The sequence below is a fragment of the Tupaia chinensis genome, unplaced genomic scaffold, assembly GCF_000334495.1.
Source record: "Tupaia chinensis unplaced genomic scaffold, TupChi_1.0 Scaffold000370_1, whole genome shotgun sequence".
NCBI classification, from domain to species: Eukaryota; Metazoa; Chordata; class Mammalia; order Scandentia; family Tupaiidae; genus Tupaia; species Tupaia belangeri.
The window spans coordinates 1,585,642-1,604,002 of NW_006159867.1; positions in this window are offsets into that span (position 1 = coordinate 1,585,642).

The window sequence follows — 18,361 nt, forward strand, 5'->3', positions numbered from 1 at the left end:
GGACATGTGTGCATATGTCCCCAAAATCCCAACAGGATGGAGAAATGAAGGAGAAGGGATAGCAGCATGACCACTCCTTGTTGGGGAGATGCTTGCTCTCCTTTTTCTCTTTGCCAAGCACACATACCCTCTGGCAAACTTAAAAAGAAACCAAGTCAATGTCAAATATTTTGAGTCCACCATTTATATATCTTGATATGTATGTTATGCAATATATAATAAGAGACTTTACAAATGAGTATGTTTACAAAAGAGTACATAATTATGAAGGGGCAGAAAACAGAAATACAGATACAATTTTTTATTTTCTGACAGGTATATTTTTCTAATTAATATGCTCTACTAAACAGGCACAAAGATGCTCTTGGTGAGTATCTAATATTTGGGAGTTCGGTAGTTATGCCCTTTTCTGCTTACCATGACAGAATGTGAAATTGTAGTAGCTAAATGGATAGATCCTCTTGACTACTATATGTAAAAATATGTTTAGATTTAGCCAGCTCCACGGTTGAAGTATCATGACTTCTGGGTGCTACATTAAATATCTTTGATTCCTTTGGCCTTCTCATCAAGTAACATGATTATAGCTCTTTCAGTCACCTGGATTCTACCCAGGTAGACACAGGGGAAATTGATCAATAAAAAATAAAATAAGAACATCAGAAAGCAAAGCAAAGCAGTGTCTACAAGGAACATCCTATCTTCCCCAGGGCAGTCTGGTCTATGGGGAAGACCTTTTCCAGAAGTGTCCATCACATTTTTCTTAGATCTGATTACACAGAAAGGAGTCATAGTGTCAGTGCTCAGCAATCATTGAACAATTGCACTGATGGACAATGACAATCTGTATTTTTTGTTCTGTGGTTGAGAACATTTTCATCTGAACCAAATCAGGAAAAGGAGTAAGTGGCTGTTGGGCAGATAACCTATACTTTCTGCTACAGAGTCTATATAAGAACAGATATTTACATTTAGACCGCTTCTTATGGGCTGGTAAATTGCTTTGTATTTTCTAGATTGATACTTATACATTTTCTAAAATGTATAGTAGCAATTCATTTCTTAAGAATTTATTATTGGAAGCAGCAGTTGGTGTGGTGGTTAAAGGCACTGAATTTTCACATGACCAACCACAGTTTGAGTCCTGGACCTGGTGGCTTGCTTTCTCACTTTCCCTTTCCCTTTCTCTCTCTGTCTCTGTTTGGTCAAATTAAAAAATAAAAATGATAACAAATGGAATAAAATTTAAAAATAAACCTTTAAAAAGAATGTATTATTATCATGGCTCTCATGAGAATAAAATGAGTATGAGAAGTTTTACTAAAATATCGTATATATTGTGGATAAGTGGAAGTAACTAGAATATCTAGCAGTAGGGAATTTATTACATAGCTCTTTATATATTTAAAATCATGTTATTATTTCCTTTCTTGGAACAATGAGGATTCGCCACATCCTCTCAAAATGATTACTTGAACTTTAAAAAACAAAACAAAAACCCTTAGGCAAAAGTTCAAATAATGAGTATTAGTACAAATAGAAAAACTGCCCTGATTATAACTCAAGGAATAAAAAAAAATAGCCATGAACCCTCCTGAAATAAAGAAATGGGAGAATAGATATGAACCATGCAAAGAACTTTTGATAGTTTAAGTTCATACATTGCCTTCAAGCAGGTGGAACCTCTTCCCTCACTTTAAATATGAGCTACATCTACTGACTTCTTTCCAGGAAGTACGGTGTAGAAAGAGGGAGGGAAAATAGCTTTACAGAGGAGAACGCTGACACACATTCCCTGAGCCAGGGGATCGGTGTTATCATTGTGGCCAGAAGTCATGTTGCTAATATGGCACCCTTTATAGGATGTGATAAGATTGATCATTTATCTTTTTTTTTTTTTCTTGGAGAGGGTTTTTTTTTTGCTATAGGGCACGTACGCTCGCCAGACAGACAGACAGAGAGAGAAAGCGAGAAATCACCCCTCAGGGGGGATGGTCACGCCGCAGTTCCTTCTCCTCCATTCTCCTCTTGGGATCCTGGGCACGCACGCACACACGCCCAGCTTAAGTCACCGGGTCTGGGACGTGAACCGCGGTCAACTACGTGGGAATCCAGCGACATAGCCATTACGCTAACTGCTGGTTCCCAAGATTGATAATTTATCTCTATGATCTCCTTTCTAAAGTCAATAGGCCCAGTCAAATTATAAAAAATAAATAAAAACTCAAGGAAATACCAATTAAAAGACATTTTGCAAGATCTGACCAATGCTGTTTAAAACTGTCCTGTTCTTTAAAAACAAACAAAAAATGAGTATGAAAAATTATTACAAAGGAGAGAAGCCTGAGGAGATACGAGTAATAAATGTAATGTGCTATTCTGAATGAAAATTTGGAATAGAAAAATGAATATTAGGAAAATTCTAAGAAAAGATAGTATGGACGTTAGATATAATAATGTGTAACTATCAGTTTATTAATTCTGATTAAGGTAGCCTTAAGGTTTTTTTAACTTTATTTATCCTTATTGAGTGCCATGAGCTAAATGCATCATTGAACGTGCATGCACTAACTCCAAGATATTGACCATATTCCTTTAGCTCACAGAACACTTGCTGAATGCCAGAATTAACATGTGAAGACTTTTTATTTTTATAAGAATTATTTATCCAATTTTATTGATTACTACTAGTTTTTAATTTGACCATAGGGACAGAGAAAGAGAGAGGAAGTAAGAAAGCAAGCCACCTAGTCCAGGACTCCATCCGTAGTTGGTTATGTGGGAATCTAGCACCTCAACCATGTTGCCACCAGCCGACCCAAATAATTTTTTTTTTTTTAAGTTACTAGGGGAACATGAGCTCACCAGACAGAGATAGAGAGACAAAAAGAGAGGGAGAAGGAGAAAGCGCTTCCTGTTGGGATGTGGCCATGCCATACATAATCCCTTCTCCTCTATCTAAACATTGTGTTGGGATGTGGGGCACGCGTGTATATGTGCCCAGTGTGTTTTTCAAGTTATCAGGGCCAGGATTCAAACATGTGGATCCCAAAACTGTCAGGCTATTGGGCCAGCCCACACACAAAGATTTAATAACCACATTTTCTCGACAGCGTCATCATTACTGCACTCGCTGCCATATTTATAAGAGAGATAATTTCTTCTATCCAATTGATTTCTGAATTATCTTCGAAAGCAAGAGAAAACAAATAAAAATGAGCTTCTTATTAGTTTCCTAATAAACTTAATGATAAAAATTAATTATATTTCCTCAACAGAGTGTACTATAAATGACGATAAGTTTCATCCAGTTGATTTGGTTTCACACTTCTAGAGAGGCTCTGATGTCTCTATTTTCTGAGCATTCTGGGAGTATAAACTAAATCTAATTTGCTTTATGATGATAAGCGCAGTAAAATAAGGTGAAAATGTGTCTGTATTTAAACTATTTGTGTTGCTTCATTTCGGTGGTAGATTTTATAAAATGGTAGTCTTTTCTACAACTAAAAATATTAATACAAAATATGTATTTCAAAACAAAAAGTACTTTTTTGGGCCAGCCCGTGGTGTGGCAGTTGGGTGTAACATGGCCAATCACATGATGCCCATCCTGGACCCGCTGGCTTGAGAACACATCAGGGACGTGGGAGTGTGTGCCCAAAACCCGAAAAGGAGGAAAAATGGAGGAAAAGGGGTTGTGGTAGCATGACCATGCCTGATGACTGGTGATTTCTGACTCTCTCTCTTTTGCTCTCTTTTTCTCTCCCTGGCAAACATAGATTCCCTCTAGGGATTCAAAACAAAAAGCACATTTATTTTGTTCCTATTAGAAGTCTGCAACTCTTTATTTTTTTCTCTGTACCATATGATCACTAAATATATTTTAAAGGTGCACAGACCAAAAATGTAATATATTTTCGAAAGGGACTTGTATTGGCTTAGCATATTGCAAAATGTAAGTGCAAAAATTAATAAAAATAAAAACAGTATTAAAACTGAGCATGAATAAAACTTAGATATCAAGAAACTCTAAGAAATGATTTTTTTTTTATTGTTGTATTTTACCTGCAATTAGATATTATTCAGGGTTCTGTTCCTGCAGAATTCTAGTCCAAATCAGGGACAGTATATTATTTCAAAGTTTGTTACCTGTAGTTACTTCTAGACTTCCACAGAGCAAAGATCAGCTTGACATAAGGTTATAGTTGACTAAGCATAACAATGAGCTTGAGTATAAGTGAAATGCCCTTATGGTTACAAGCAAGAATGACCCACCTTTTCTGACATTTACTGCCTTCTATGGTTTTGCAAGCTTTTCTTCTCTGCTGGGTTTCTTTGCAGCAGACACAGAGTAAAATTTCCCAAGTGATTATTTCTTTTTTGAACTGATACTACAAAAGAGCAACTCTCATTTTTTTTTTAAGTGCCATGAGTTTTTAACACACAGGCAATCCTGAAAACATAAATGTCTCTGCAGAAGTCATCTTCTCATGCCCTTTATTGATATATATCAGCATCCCAGGAAACATAAATAATAGAAGGGCAGTAAAGACTTAGAGATTCTCAAAGTAAAAATGCACCCTGCTAGCAACTTGTTTTCTATGTTATTGAAGAAGAAGACTAAGTGGAGAAAAGGCATGTGGAGATCCAGGCACTCTCAGAATTTAATGTGGACTAAAACAGAATAGTAAGACAAAATGATAAAATGTCAACTGACATACTAGAGTGTGCCATTTATTTCTCAGAAGGCAGTTACCTCTTTTTGATCATTTTTATCTTAATGGTAGAAAACTAAATAGAATTTCCTCACAAGCCTCATGTTGTTTGTGTACACGTGTGTGTACACAAATGTGCATAATACTGATGAAAAATATCTTGAATAAAATTAATTTTCAGTTTGGTCTGTGATTTACAAATAAGCTATATTGTATTAAAGTTGATCATTATTTTTTATATGGTTAATTTTTCTGTATTTAAATTTTCAAGCAAATTATGAAGGTAACATATTAATAGAATTGCACATTCAGGTCAGAAAGACAAAAGTTTCCTCCCATTAACCTTCGTTACTTTCAGTCTCACTACTCAGAAACAGTCACATTTAATTACATATTTCAGCTTGCAGTATTTGGGGTTGTCATTTTTATCTCCAGTAATATGCAAATGCCATTATTTTTTGACTTACCAGAGCTAGAGACTATTGACTTTTTTTCCCCCCTCCAAATCATTTCTACATTAATGAGTGTCAGTCTTTGTGCAGTGATCGTTTATGGAATAAGACCACATACCAAAATTTCTATTACTTACACAATTGACCATTAAAAAATACACTTCTAGCATGGCTCTGAAGCAGAGCAGTTAAGTATTGTATACAGATAGCAGGATCCCACAGGGCCAACTACATCCCTGGTATCTTAAAAATCATGCCCATGCATGCACATGCGTGCCCACCATCCTGAGGGAATGGGGAATTGGAGGAAATGGGATTGCAATGTGACTATAACCCATTGGGTGTGCTTTTACACTTTCTCTCTCTGCCAAGTGAACACACCCTCTGGCGATTTTTAAAATTACAGCTGTCTCCCCATTTTGTAGGATTAAACAAAAAGTATTGCTGCTCTTCTTTCCGTCTCTTTCCTCTTCTTCATTTCTACCTTTTACTGAAAAAGAAAAGAAAAAAAAACTGTTTTGTCATAGAGGGCCAACCTAAAGCAACTAATGGTAATAAGTACTCTGTAATTTAAGTTTATGAAAGTTATAATCCAATAAATAGCATAAAATATTGTGGATAATGCAAATAGTATTTAGAACTATGCCAAGTAGTTTTTTCATGCAACATTTCATTCTCAAGGACTCTGGCCCAAACCACTCATCCATTCAAAGAGCGTTTCTTTTTTCTTTTTTTGGAGAGGTTTTTGCTCTAGGGCATGTGCGCTCGCCAGACAGACAGAGACAGACAGAGACAGACAGAAAGCGAAAAATCACCCCCTGGGGGGATAGCCACACCACAATCCCTTCTCTTCTGTTCTCCTCTCGGAATCTTGAGCACGCACACACACGCGCCCGGTGTGAGTTTTAAGTCACTGGGTCCAGGACGCGAACTGCTGTCGACTACATGGGAGCTAACGACATAGCCATTATGCTAACTGCTGGTCCCCAAAGAGTATTTCTTAATGAGGTAAGAGATGGGAACCCTAAAACTCTAGTTAGAGTATAGGCCCAAAATGGAATCTCAAAATGGCTAGGTCTGAGGTTGGAGACAAAACAGTCAAGGAGAGTCCTCATGCGGTGGTGGCTCCGTGACTGACTCGGCTGCGTAACCTAGATCTAAAACAAAGGCTTTTCCCAGGCCCCACCACATTCCAGGAAGAGGATAAGGTAATTGTTTTTCCATTTGTTTTGTTTTTAATTTGTTTATTTACATCCATTCACTATACATCATTACAGCAAACAAAATGAGATTTCCCATCCAGAATACGCTGTAAATTGGCTCAGTCAAGCACATCAACATACGTGTTGTCATCGACAAATAATTTTCCATTTGTTTCCTGTATATTTTGTTATGTTTGTCATCCTTGATTCCCTATCTCTCACCCTCCTCCGACACCATCTCTGGTATCCATGGTTGCTTTCTATGCCTTTCCCCCCATTTTATTTATTCGCTAATGAACTTAATTAATCGAAATATTTCCAATAGCAAGTACAGCTGATATATACATATCCATGAACCCAAGTCTGACTTTACGCATAAACCTCAGCGAGTAGAATGAACCTACTATAAAACAGCACCTAGTTGGGGCTATATAGCTTACCGCAGTCATCAAATATGCATTTTTTTTTTCAATTTTAAGAAAAATAGTTTTCGTGGGTTTTTTTCCTCCTGAAACTTTTTTTAAAATTAATTTATTTACATTCATCCCCTAATCATTGTCACAGCATACAAAAAGTGGTTTCCCATTCAGAATATACTGCATAGTGGCTTAGTCATGTGTGTTGTTATCAATAATTTTTATTGCCCAAAGCTAGAGACAAAGAATTTCCTGACCTTTTTACCCAACTCCAGAACTAGGAGAGTAACTGGAGTCACCCAGTGTGTGCCCTTCCTCACCTCAAGGGAGCCCCACCTGAACAAGCCTGAACAAACCCCCTGGAACCCAGATAAAAAACCCTCACCCTAGTTCCTCTTCCATAACCCGTTTTCTGGGACTCCTCCCTTCTTGGGAGCTGTTTTTCCTTCCCTCTCCTTCAATGAACTCCCTGCTTTGCTATACCTACTCTGTCTGTGTCTCTAATTCTTCCTGAATGCGGGACGAGAACCCTCGTCTCACTATAAGGTATGGGCTGATCATCCCTGCATCCCCCTGTTCCTGCATCACAACATCTAGTTGAAACTGATTGTTTTTCTTATATTTCTAATTATTGAAAATCATGCTATGCTTTCATTCGGTTATATATAGACCATGTGTTTCTTCACAGTTTTTTTTAAGCTTTAATTTTTTTCATTCACCATATATCTTAATAAGTCATAATGATACATTTTTATCATTTCCACATTTTCACCTTTTCCTTGAAGTCCTTGAAGTCGTCTTCAGGCCACTGTTGTTCTGCTCCAGTGTACACTTCTTACATTCTAGGTAGCCCAAGCTGTTTTTTCAGAAAATTCTGTATTAGACTTCAGAACTCCCCTTCATGGCTCTGCTGATTCCTGGATTCATGTCTTTCAACTTTTGGATTTTACTCTTTATGTGACTAGCCTAAATCCTGATATAATATCCTAAGGAGAAAAATGCTTTTTTAAGTAATATTTCGAACTTTTTGTATATCTGAGCTATTTCTGTTCTGTGGTCACACTTGATTGATAAATTGGCTAAGTAGAGAATGTAAAATTAGAAACTATTTTCTTAAGATCTGAAAGCTATTATTCTCTTTATTTTTTCTTTTATTTAAAGAATTATTTAATTTTATTTATTCATTCACTTATTTTAATTTGAACAGAGAGAGAGAGAGAAAGTGAGAAAGCAAGCCACCAGGTCTGGGACTCGAACCACAGTCATGTGGGAGTGTCTGCTGCCTCAACCACCATGCCATCTGCTGGTACCATATTCTATCTTCTTTAAACATCTAGAGGTCTCCTAACAATTTATTGTAATTTCCTTGTAGATGAGTAAGTTTCTCTCTGGAAGACCTACGTTTCTTATTCTTCCTTCCTAATTTATTTAATATTTTGTGTAGAACATAAAAAATTAATAGCAGTACTCTTGAAATTACACATCTGTAAAGACCACCACAATAAAGTCTGTTTCAGACAGGGAAAAAATATCTAGAAACACAAAGGCTCACTTGAATAAGCAGGTGAGAACAGGTGCTACAGTGTTCGTGCATGTGAGTCTCGTAGTTATTAAGGTACAAGATTCACAATGGTTTTAATTTTAATACATGATTTGTTTATTAAATTCTTTTTTTATCTTATCTTTTGTTCCATTTTTTTGAACCCTTTAATATTTAGTTGTTGGATTTCCTGACTCATCTCTCCATGGTATTTGTCTTTGTTCTACTATTTTCCCCCTTTCATGTTATAGTTGTTTATTTTTGTCACTTTTAATTTTTGTATTCTAAATTTTCTGGTGATTTCTTCTGTAGGCAGTAGTATTTTCCTTTAAATTATTTTCTTCTGCAATTGGTCTGTTTTAATAGATTTATTTTCTTGTTCTATTAATTCAGAGTGTGTTCAAAACTTTTGGGGACAGTATTTAGAAAGCACTTTTTAAATATTGCTCATGTTATCATTTAATTTTTTAATACCCTGTTATGATAATAACCTCAGAGTATTTTTACTTTCCTGTGTTTCTTCCTTTTTTTTTAAGGTTGTCCCTTCTTTATCAGGTTGCAAGCAAGCTTTCTTCAAGGGTTTAGTGATGGTGTTTTGTTTACAGACATTTGTGAAGGAGACATCACACGTTATAAATGTGCAAATAAGCAGTTTGTTGCCTGCCTTTGCTTTGGGTGCACAGATTGGGAGCCAGCAGTGACAGTGAGGGACACGTATCTTTCACAGCACAAAGGTTTGTCCTCCGAGCATCTGTGCTGGATCTTTCTGTTTGCGCTCCCTGCTCCGCTCTAGACCCTACAGCTGCTACTTCAGCCACGTTCACGCGGTACCTGTACACCCTTGCCTCCCCTTGCCCCTTCAGGTTTGCAGGTGGCCAGGTGATAATAGTTGCCTGCTGTTGCTAGACCCAGGCACTTCAGCATCCCTAATTGGTTCCCATTAATCCTGCCTGTACTTTTGTAATTAGCCTCTTCATTACACTTGCTTCCATCACTCCGATGGAGCATGCCATATGCTTCCTGATCCTGACAGAGGTTGTAACACACAAAAGAGCTGCCCTAGTTCTACTCAAAGAACTGAGCCAGATTTTAAAGGCAAGAACCTTGTCTTTTTTTTTTTTTTTTTTTCTTCCAAATGTTTTAATGTATTTGGTTTTGGGGTTGGAAACGAAAGATCTGGCTACAGTCCATTCTATAGGACAGAGAGGTACCTAATTCTCCATTTCCAGCTTCATTTTGCTCCTCCTCCCCATAACACATGCATTCTTCAGAAGGGACCTGGTGGGATTGTGCCCATGGGTTTGCTCCATCTTGGTTCGGCACCTTCAGGAACTTTCTCAGACTTTGCTCCTATAGTCATTTAGAGGGGGTCTCAGGAGGAGAAGAAATAATTATATTTGTTCTATTTGCCGTCGTGAACTGAAAATTTCTTTTCCCTTGGTTTACTTTAAATAGAGACATAGAGCATCATTTTGAATTTTTTTAACTTATTAAAAATATATAAAACCCTTATGAGTTAGAAAATTTAATCTATAAAAATGTATGTTCTGGGAATTCTTATTTCTTCTCTTTTCCCCTTGGTTTTAATCCATTTGTCTCTTATTAGCAACAATTCATATTCATTTTTCAGTACTCTTTATAGTGTTTCTTATTGGAAAAGTAAAAATACAGATATATTACACAAACATCACCATCGGTACACATAGTTGTGACTTTAAAGTTTTTTTTTAAATGATTATTGTATTTCCATTATTAAAGCTTTTCCTTAACTAAAACATCTTTAAAATCACTTTCTATTTATATGTTTTACTTTACATGTCACAGCTGTAGTATCCTGCTGTATACTCGGGCCGTGTTTTATTCTTCTTCTCCGTACTGACGGGCCTTTGAGTCGTTTATAGTATTTTTCTATTACAAAACAAATTAGTAGTTGCAGATTTGTAACTTCAAAATAGATTATGAGAAGGAGGACTGCTGAGTCAAATTGCAAATGGTCATTTAGATATAGAGAAAGATAATCTTGTTAGATGTCAAGTTCCTCTCTACAGGAGTTGTATGATGTTAACTCCCACCGTTAATTCCCATGTTTGAATCTGTGCCAGTCTGAAAAGCAAAAAAATGGTATTTCCTAGTATCCATTTGAATTTCTCTGGTGAGTGAGGTGGAATATTTTTCATGTTTTCAGGATCATGAGAGAAATAAAAATATAAGTAGAAATCAAATCATGCATAAAACAAAAGTATTAAAATTGGTAGTGACAATATTAAGTTATGGAGAGATTTTCATGATATGTATTCAATAATAAAATCTCGGAACCAGTAGGTTATATTGCTGGACTCCCATGTACTCAACTGAGGTTCAAGTCCTGAACCTGGAGGTTTTAAACTCATGCCAGGTGCGTATGTGTTTGTGCCCAAGATCCTGAGAAGAGAATGGAGGAGGAGGAATTATGGCCTGGCCATCCCCCTCAGGGGGGCAATCTTTTGCTTTCTGTCTCTCTGTCTCTGTCTCTCCAGTGAGCACATGTGCCCTATAGCAAAATTCTCTCTTAAAAAAGATCTTATAGAGCAGCAAATTTTTTTTTTCCTTTTAAGAGAGAGATTTCTGCTATAGAGTATGTTCGCTTGCTAGAGAGACAAAGACAGAAAGCAAGAAATCACCCACTGGGTAGGATTTCCACATCACAATCCCTTCTCCATTCTCATGTTGGGATTCTGGGCCTGCACACACACACACAAACACACACACACACACCCGACATGCGTTTCATGCTTCTTAGTTTGGGATTCGAACCATAGTCAGCCATGTGGGAGCCCAGCAAGTTAACCATTACACCATCTGCTGGTCCCAGCAAATCATTTTTAACCTTTTCTTGAACCTTTTTTAGGAATGTAGCAATCACCGTAGAGTCTTCCCTAGATAGATGCAGATAAAAGCAGAAAAAAGACATCAATAATTTTCACAAAATTGTATTTATTTCATCTTTAGAAATAACTTCATAAATTTTTTATAAATTTAGGAAAATGGTATTTAAAATGTGATTTCATTAAATACTCATGTGCACATTTGACTATATTTGTACATATATTTCCTGGTGGATAAATTCATAAGCAATAAAAAAGTATAAATTAAAATGTTAACTGTAATTATTTCTAAATTGTTGGAATCAATGAGGATTTTACATTCTATTTATAACTTTACATATTTATTCAGTTTTCTACAATAAACATCTATTTCTTTTATAATAAGAAAAATAAATTTCCCTTTGCTAGCAAAACAAAGATTTTAGGAGTTGACCTTGATTTTTTTTTTTGAAGTTGTGAGCTTTTAAATATGCTAGATAATTTTTTTGGGAGGAGAGATTTTTGCACTCACCAGAGAGACAGAGATGTGGAGACAAAGAGAGTCAGAGGGGCAGAAAGTGAGAAATCATCACTTTCTGCAGGGGGATGGCCACACTGCAGCCCCTTCTCCTCCATTCCCTCAGGATCTTGGGTACACACACACGTACCTGGCGTGAGTTTTAATCTGCCATGTCCAGGACTCAAACTGTGTTTGGTAATGTGAGAGTTCCGTGACATAATCATTATGTCATTTGCTGGTCCCTGCAAGATCATATTTATGATCAAATATATGTTTGTTAAGTTCTTTGACCAAAATTTTGGAAAACAAGTCCATAAATATTAAACTTTAGATGGGCTGGCTCTGTGACCTAATGGTTAAGGTAGATGGTCTCACAGAGTGAACTTTGAGGTTTGAGTCCTGAACCTGGCAGGTGAGAAACACACCGTGTGCATGCCTAAAATCCCAAAAGGAGGAAGAGATGGAGAACAGGGAGCCATTTCCCATGGAGGGAGTTTTCTCTTCTCTCTCTCCTCCTGTCTCTCTCTCTAGCAATCTATAAGTAAAGAAACTGTAGGATGAAAGTTCATCTTATAATAAATTTTTAGCATCCTGTAATTAAGCATCAGCAAAAGATTAATGTTTGAATTTTATGTATTGTTATCATGTTTTTCCAAGTTGTTTCTGAAGTATTAATAAAGGGGAATTACTTTTTCTTTCTTTCTTCTCTTTGGGAAAGGTTTTTGCTATAGGGCAACGTGCGCATGCCAGAAAGACAGAGAGAGAGACAGAGAGACGGAAAGTGAGAAATCACCCCCCAGGGAGGATGGCCACCCCGCAATCCCTTCTCCTCCATTTTCCTCCCGGGATCTTGGGCACACACGCACATGGGCCCGGCATGAGTTTAAGCCACCGGGTCCGGGACTTGTACCACTGCCGACTACATGGGAGTCCAGTGACATAGCCATTACGCTAACTGCTGGTCCCATGAATTACTTTTTCAACAATTATCTTTAGGGTTTTTCTGTATGCTACTTGAGAGTAGGGGCAGCCTACTTCTGCTTGTTTCCTCAGGGCCTAGATAAAAATGCCAAAAATGATAAACATTCAATAAAAATATTTAAATAAAGGAATTGATAAATATTTAAGTGATCAATATCAAAATCACGTTAAATTGATCATTAAATAATGCCAATATTTCTTGCCAAGCATGAACCACACATTGAATAGCATTTGCTTTCACATAAAAGATTTTTTAAAGTCACCTTAATGAACATATGTTAAATATGAATGTACATTATTCATTAAACAGATTTTTGACTTCTTTCTGTAATCTAATCCTGTATTAGAAGCTGGATATAGACAATGAACAAAATAGACATGGTTCATCCCTCTCCTAAACTATATGGAAAAGACATGTCATAAACAAATAAACAAGACTCATCACAAATTAATCATCAAAAAGGAAATGAATAGTAATTAAAAGGAAACGAATAGTAATTACTAAAAGGAACTCAAGGAAATAAAATGTAGATGATTTTGATTAGGTGGGTTGCAAAGGCTGTCGAATTTTGGAATGGCTTGTAACAAGACAATACTTAATTTTTTTTAAGTTCATTTATTTCATGAGTGAGACAGAGAGAGGGCCAGAAGTAACCCCTAACAGGGCTCTGAGGTTAGACTCCACCCTCAGTGCAAGACAGCCTGGATTGTGGGCATGTGCTTGCCCGGTGCATACCGAAAGGTCCAGGGAGCCATTTCCCATGGAGGGAGTTTTCTCTTCTCTCTCTCCTCCTGTCTCTCTCTCTAGCAATCTATAAGTAAAGAAACTGTAGGATGAAAGTTCATCTTATAATAAATTTTTAGCATCCTGTAATTAAGCATCAGCAAAAGATTAATGTTTGAATTTTATGTATTGTTATCATGTTTTTCCAAGTTGTTTCTGAAGTATTAATAAAGGGGAATTACTTTTTCTTTCTTTCTTCTCTTTGGGAAAGGTTTTTGCTATAGGGCAACGTGCGCATGCCAGAAAGACAGAGAGAGAGACAGAGAGACGGAAAGTGAGAAATCACCCCCCAGGGAGGATGGCCACCCCGCAATCCCTTCTCCTCCATTTTCCTCCCGGGATCTTGGGCACACACGCACATGGGCCCGGCATGAGTTTAAGCCACCGGGTCCGGGACTTGTACCACTGCCGACTACATGGGAGTCCAGTGACATAGCCATTACGCTAACTGCTGGTCCCATGAATTACTTTTTCAACAATTATCTTTAGGGTTTTTCTGTATGCTACTTGAGAGTAGGGGCAGCCTACTTCTGCTTGTTTCCTCAGGGCCTAGATAAAAATGCCAAAAATGATAAACATTCAATAAAAATATTTAAATAAAGGAATTGATAAATATTTAAGTGATCAATATCAAAATCACGTTAAATTGATCATTAAATAATGCCAATATTTCTTGCCAAGCATGAACCACACATTGAATAGCATTTGCTTTCACATAAAAGATTTTTTAAAGTCACCTTAATGAACATATGTTAAATATGAATGTACATTATTCATTAAACAGATTTTTGACTTCTTTCTGTAATCTAATCCTGTATTAGAAGCTGGATATAGACAATGAACAAAATAGACATGGTTCATCCCTCTCCTAAACTATATGGAAAAGACATGTCATAAACAAATAAACAAGACTCATCACAAATTAATCATCAAAAAGGAAATGAATAGTAATTAAAAGGAAACGAATAGTAATTACTAAAAGGAACTCAAGGAAATAAAATGTAGATGATTTTGATTAGGTGGGTTGCAAAGGCTGTCGAATTTTGGAATGGCTTGTAACAAGACAATACTTAATTTTTTTTAAGTTCATTTATTTCATGAGTGAGACAGAGAGAGGGCCAGAAGTAACCCCTAACAGGGCTCTGAGGTTAGACTCCACCCTCAGTGCAAGACAGCCTGGATTGTGGGCATGTGCTTGCCCGGTGCATACCGAAAGGTCTTCAGCCATGAGCCAGCAATGTGCTATGTGTGTCTGCCTTGCAGAGTGTTATATTTTAGTCCAGCCTCAATTTATGCAGACATTATTTTAAAGGTCCATCAAATCAGTAAATATCTTTCGATCCTACTGATGAAAAAACTAAAGTGAATAAGACATTGCTAAAAATATAGATCTAGTTTATTATACAGTACAACAGCAAGTTAAGGGCATTACATTTCCATTATACACTTCAACTAATCTACTGGCAAACTATAAATTTCCTAAAAAAAAATCATATGCCATTTGAACACAATTACAATCATAATTTAAGTTATTTTATTTTTTTTTTTAAAAGGACTGAAGAATTCTATTAGACATGTCATGATGGTTAAGTCGTTGGACTCCCACAGGGCCGACCAAGATTCAAGTCCCAGAACCAGTGGCTTGAAAATCATGCTGGATGCATGTGCACAAGTGCCCAAAATCTGGAGAAGTGAGTGGAGGAGAAGGAATTGAGGCAAGGCCATCCTCCAGGGGTGGAGTTCCCTCTTTTTGTCTCCCTCCTACAAGCACACATGCTCTGTGGCAAAAAAAAAAACAGGGGTGGCCTTCCCTCTTTTTGTCTCCCTCCTGCAAGCACACATGCTCTGTGGCAAAAAAAAAAAAAAAAAAAAAGGGCACCAGAAACAGATGATTTTAAAAACTTCTCCTTCATTATGAAGGACAGATATTCCCAAAGCTATTTAAGCTTTTCCTGATTATAGGGAGTGATCAGTGCCTCCTCTGTTCATGTTTTCAAGAAAATATTACTGTAATTTTTAAAACCACTATAAGAAAACAAAAAGGAAAATATCACACATCGATTTTTTTAATCAATATCAACACAACACTTTAGATAAAATATAATCTACATGATCATCAATAAATTTAAGGATGATCCTTTATGAATAAAAATGATCTATATTATGAATCCAAGATGTTTTGATATTAGGAAACATCAAAATAATGTTACAGTAACCATACAGGCATAGGCACAGTCATAAAAACATGTCAAATTTGTGGTAAAATCAAGCAATAATTTAAAAGTTTACAATTCATTATTAATAAGGAGAACTTAATATTATTAATCATAATGAGCTATAAAAGTTAAAGTGAAACAAATCTACACAACATCTAGGAATTCATGTAGAGAAAAGTGTGTTAAGAAAATTCTAAAATCTTACTGAACAGTCTAAATAACTTTTTAATAGATACAAGTATATTTTGCCCTCATAGTTGGAAGTTTTAAATACAAAATTGAGAAATTTTTCAATATGTTTGTGTGTATTTAGCACTATTACAACTTTAATATGCAATGTTAAGTTTTGTTTATTGTGTTTCGACTGCTCCCTTGACCCAGATAGGAGGTTCTGGCTAAAGACTGATCATTCCCCTCTTGAAAAGCTAGATCTACCCTCAACCACATTCTGGAAGGACTCTCCTAATCTATGTCACCACAATCAGCCCTGATGGATGCTGGGATAGCTACCTGACCACTTCAAACAACTCTATGCCTGGAGCACAATTATTCAAATTAGCCAATCCACAGGGAGCTCTTGAAACCTAATTAACCACCCCCACCCTCCCTTTATAGGCATGAGCACTCACTGCTTTTCCCTGAATGGCAGCCTTCCATCCTTTGGAGCTATAACAGAAAGTTCCAACTTTTATCTACCCAAAGGTCCAGTGTTGTGTTCCATAGTTAAAAGAATCTGTAAATTGGGCCAGCCAGTAGCACAGTAGTTATGCCCTGTGCATTCTTAGATGGACCCCATATGGCCAATGGCATTTAGTGTCCTGTTCTATGGCTTGGCTGGGCCTTTAAGTTAGTACCTATTAGGAGTGTTCTCTCTCTCTCTCTCTCTCTCTCTCTGACAAGCACATGTGCCCTCTGGCACCTAAAATCATTCTTTAAATCTTTTAAAACATTGGTGATATGAACAGGTTGCTTGGCCATGGTGACCGGCTCTTGTATAGCTTGGTTGCACAGCTGCTCTTGGTCAGTAGCGGGTTTCAAGTCACCTTGATGATGACTTACAATGCAACTGCCACCTGTTGGTGACCATGAGTCTTGCTCTTTGCTATTATCCCAGCCTTGGTTGTTACTTCTGTCCTTTAGCAAACACCCTTGCTTTTGGAATATTTAAGATGAACTGGCTAAACTTTGGAGGCTAGATTCTAGCCCCGTGGAGGCAACAAAGGTGTTAAACCACTTAAGCTGCACTTTTCCTAATGGGTATTGAGGTGTATTTCTGGTCATAGTCTGCATTTGACAGGGTTTATTCTAGGGACCTGGTCACATCTTCAGGTTAGAGTTTTACTGAATTATTTGCTGGGGGCTGGGGGAAGGGCAGAGGGAGGGGAGTCCATACCCTATTTTGCTTTGGAATACCCCTGAGGAGAAAGTTTTTGGGGCTCACCCAAGGTATTAAAATGGAACCCTGTCTCCCTGTCTTTATTGCTCAGGATAGGATAGCATTGTCACCTAACTTCTTAGCTGCTTCATACCTTGCTAATGTCACCAGAAAGTTTTTGGGCTCCTCAGACCTGCATGGACATTTTCAAGGGTGGTCCACACCCCTGAAAATCACTAGCCCATTGTTTAATCCCCAGGAAGCAAAGGCAAAATATCTCTTCCCTGTACACACTCCTGCCCAATGCCTGGGATGTTATTCAATTGCGTATATAAACAAGACCTCTGGTCAACCTGCTTTGACCTTAGTAAAATACCATGGCGTATCAACATCCCAAGCGACTGATACACAAGAGAAAGGGACTAATTGAGCTGTCCTAGCAGAGGTTGCTAGAGCTGTCTAAATACAAATCCCAGGCCTCAGTGGGGGGCCAGAAAATGGCCAGATCTCAGACTCTTTTCCCATAGAGCATGAGTTATCAAGTGGAGACACATATTAGAAACTGTGGATTTAGCTTCCTAGAAGTCCAAAATGGGAGTGAAAATGGATGTTGAAAAAGCCCACAAGCAGAGAAAATGTGTGGCTGTAGCAGAGGAGGGTTTCAGTTTTCAGCCTCTGGGATGTTCTCTCATGACCTGCTTCTTTTCCATTCTGCAGCCTGTAGCCCATACCTTAGGGATATAGAAGGTGACACTCAAAGTAATCCTGTGGCATAGTGAAAGGGTTATTCCAATCCAGCTGATGCCTGAGGTCCTTAAAACAGACAACTATTGCCAGGGGGAAACTTTTTTTTTTTTTTTTTGAGAGTTTTTTGCTATAGGCTGTGTGTGCTCTCCAGAGAGACAGAGAAATAGAAAGCAAGAAATCCCCCCCCGGGGGGATGGCCACTCCGCAATCCCTTCTCCTCCATTCTCCTCTCAGGATCTTGGGCACTCATGCACATGCGCCCGGTGTGAGTTTAAGCCGCCGGATCCAGGACTCAAACCGAGGTCGACTACATGGGAGTCCAGGGACATAGCCATTATGCTAACTGCTGGACCCACCAGGGAGAAATTTCTAACCCAACATTACCAATTTGAAGCTATCTAGAAAAAAATAAAATTATATATATATGTATGTGTGTATATATATATATATGTGTGTATATAAGTAAATACATTCAAGATGAAGAAAACTGTATACATACCTCTGCCACCAAATCTACCCAGTGGAGGAAAAAAAGGCAAAGAAAAGGAGTATAAAAACCCTTCAACACAG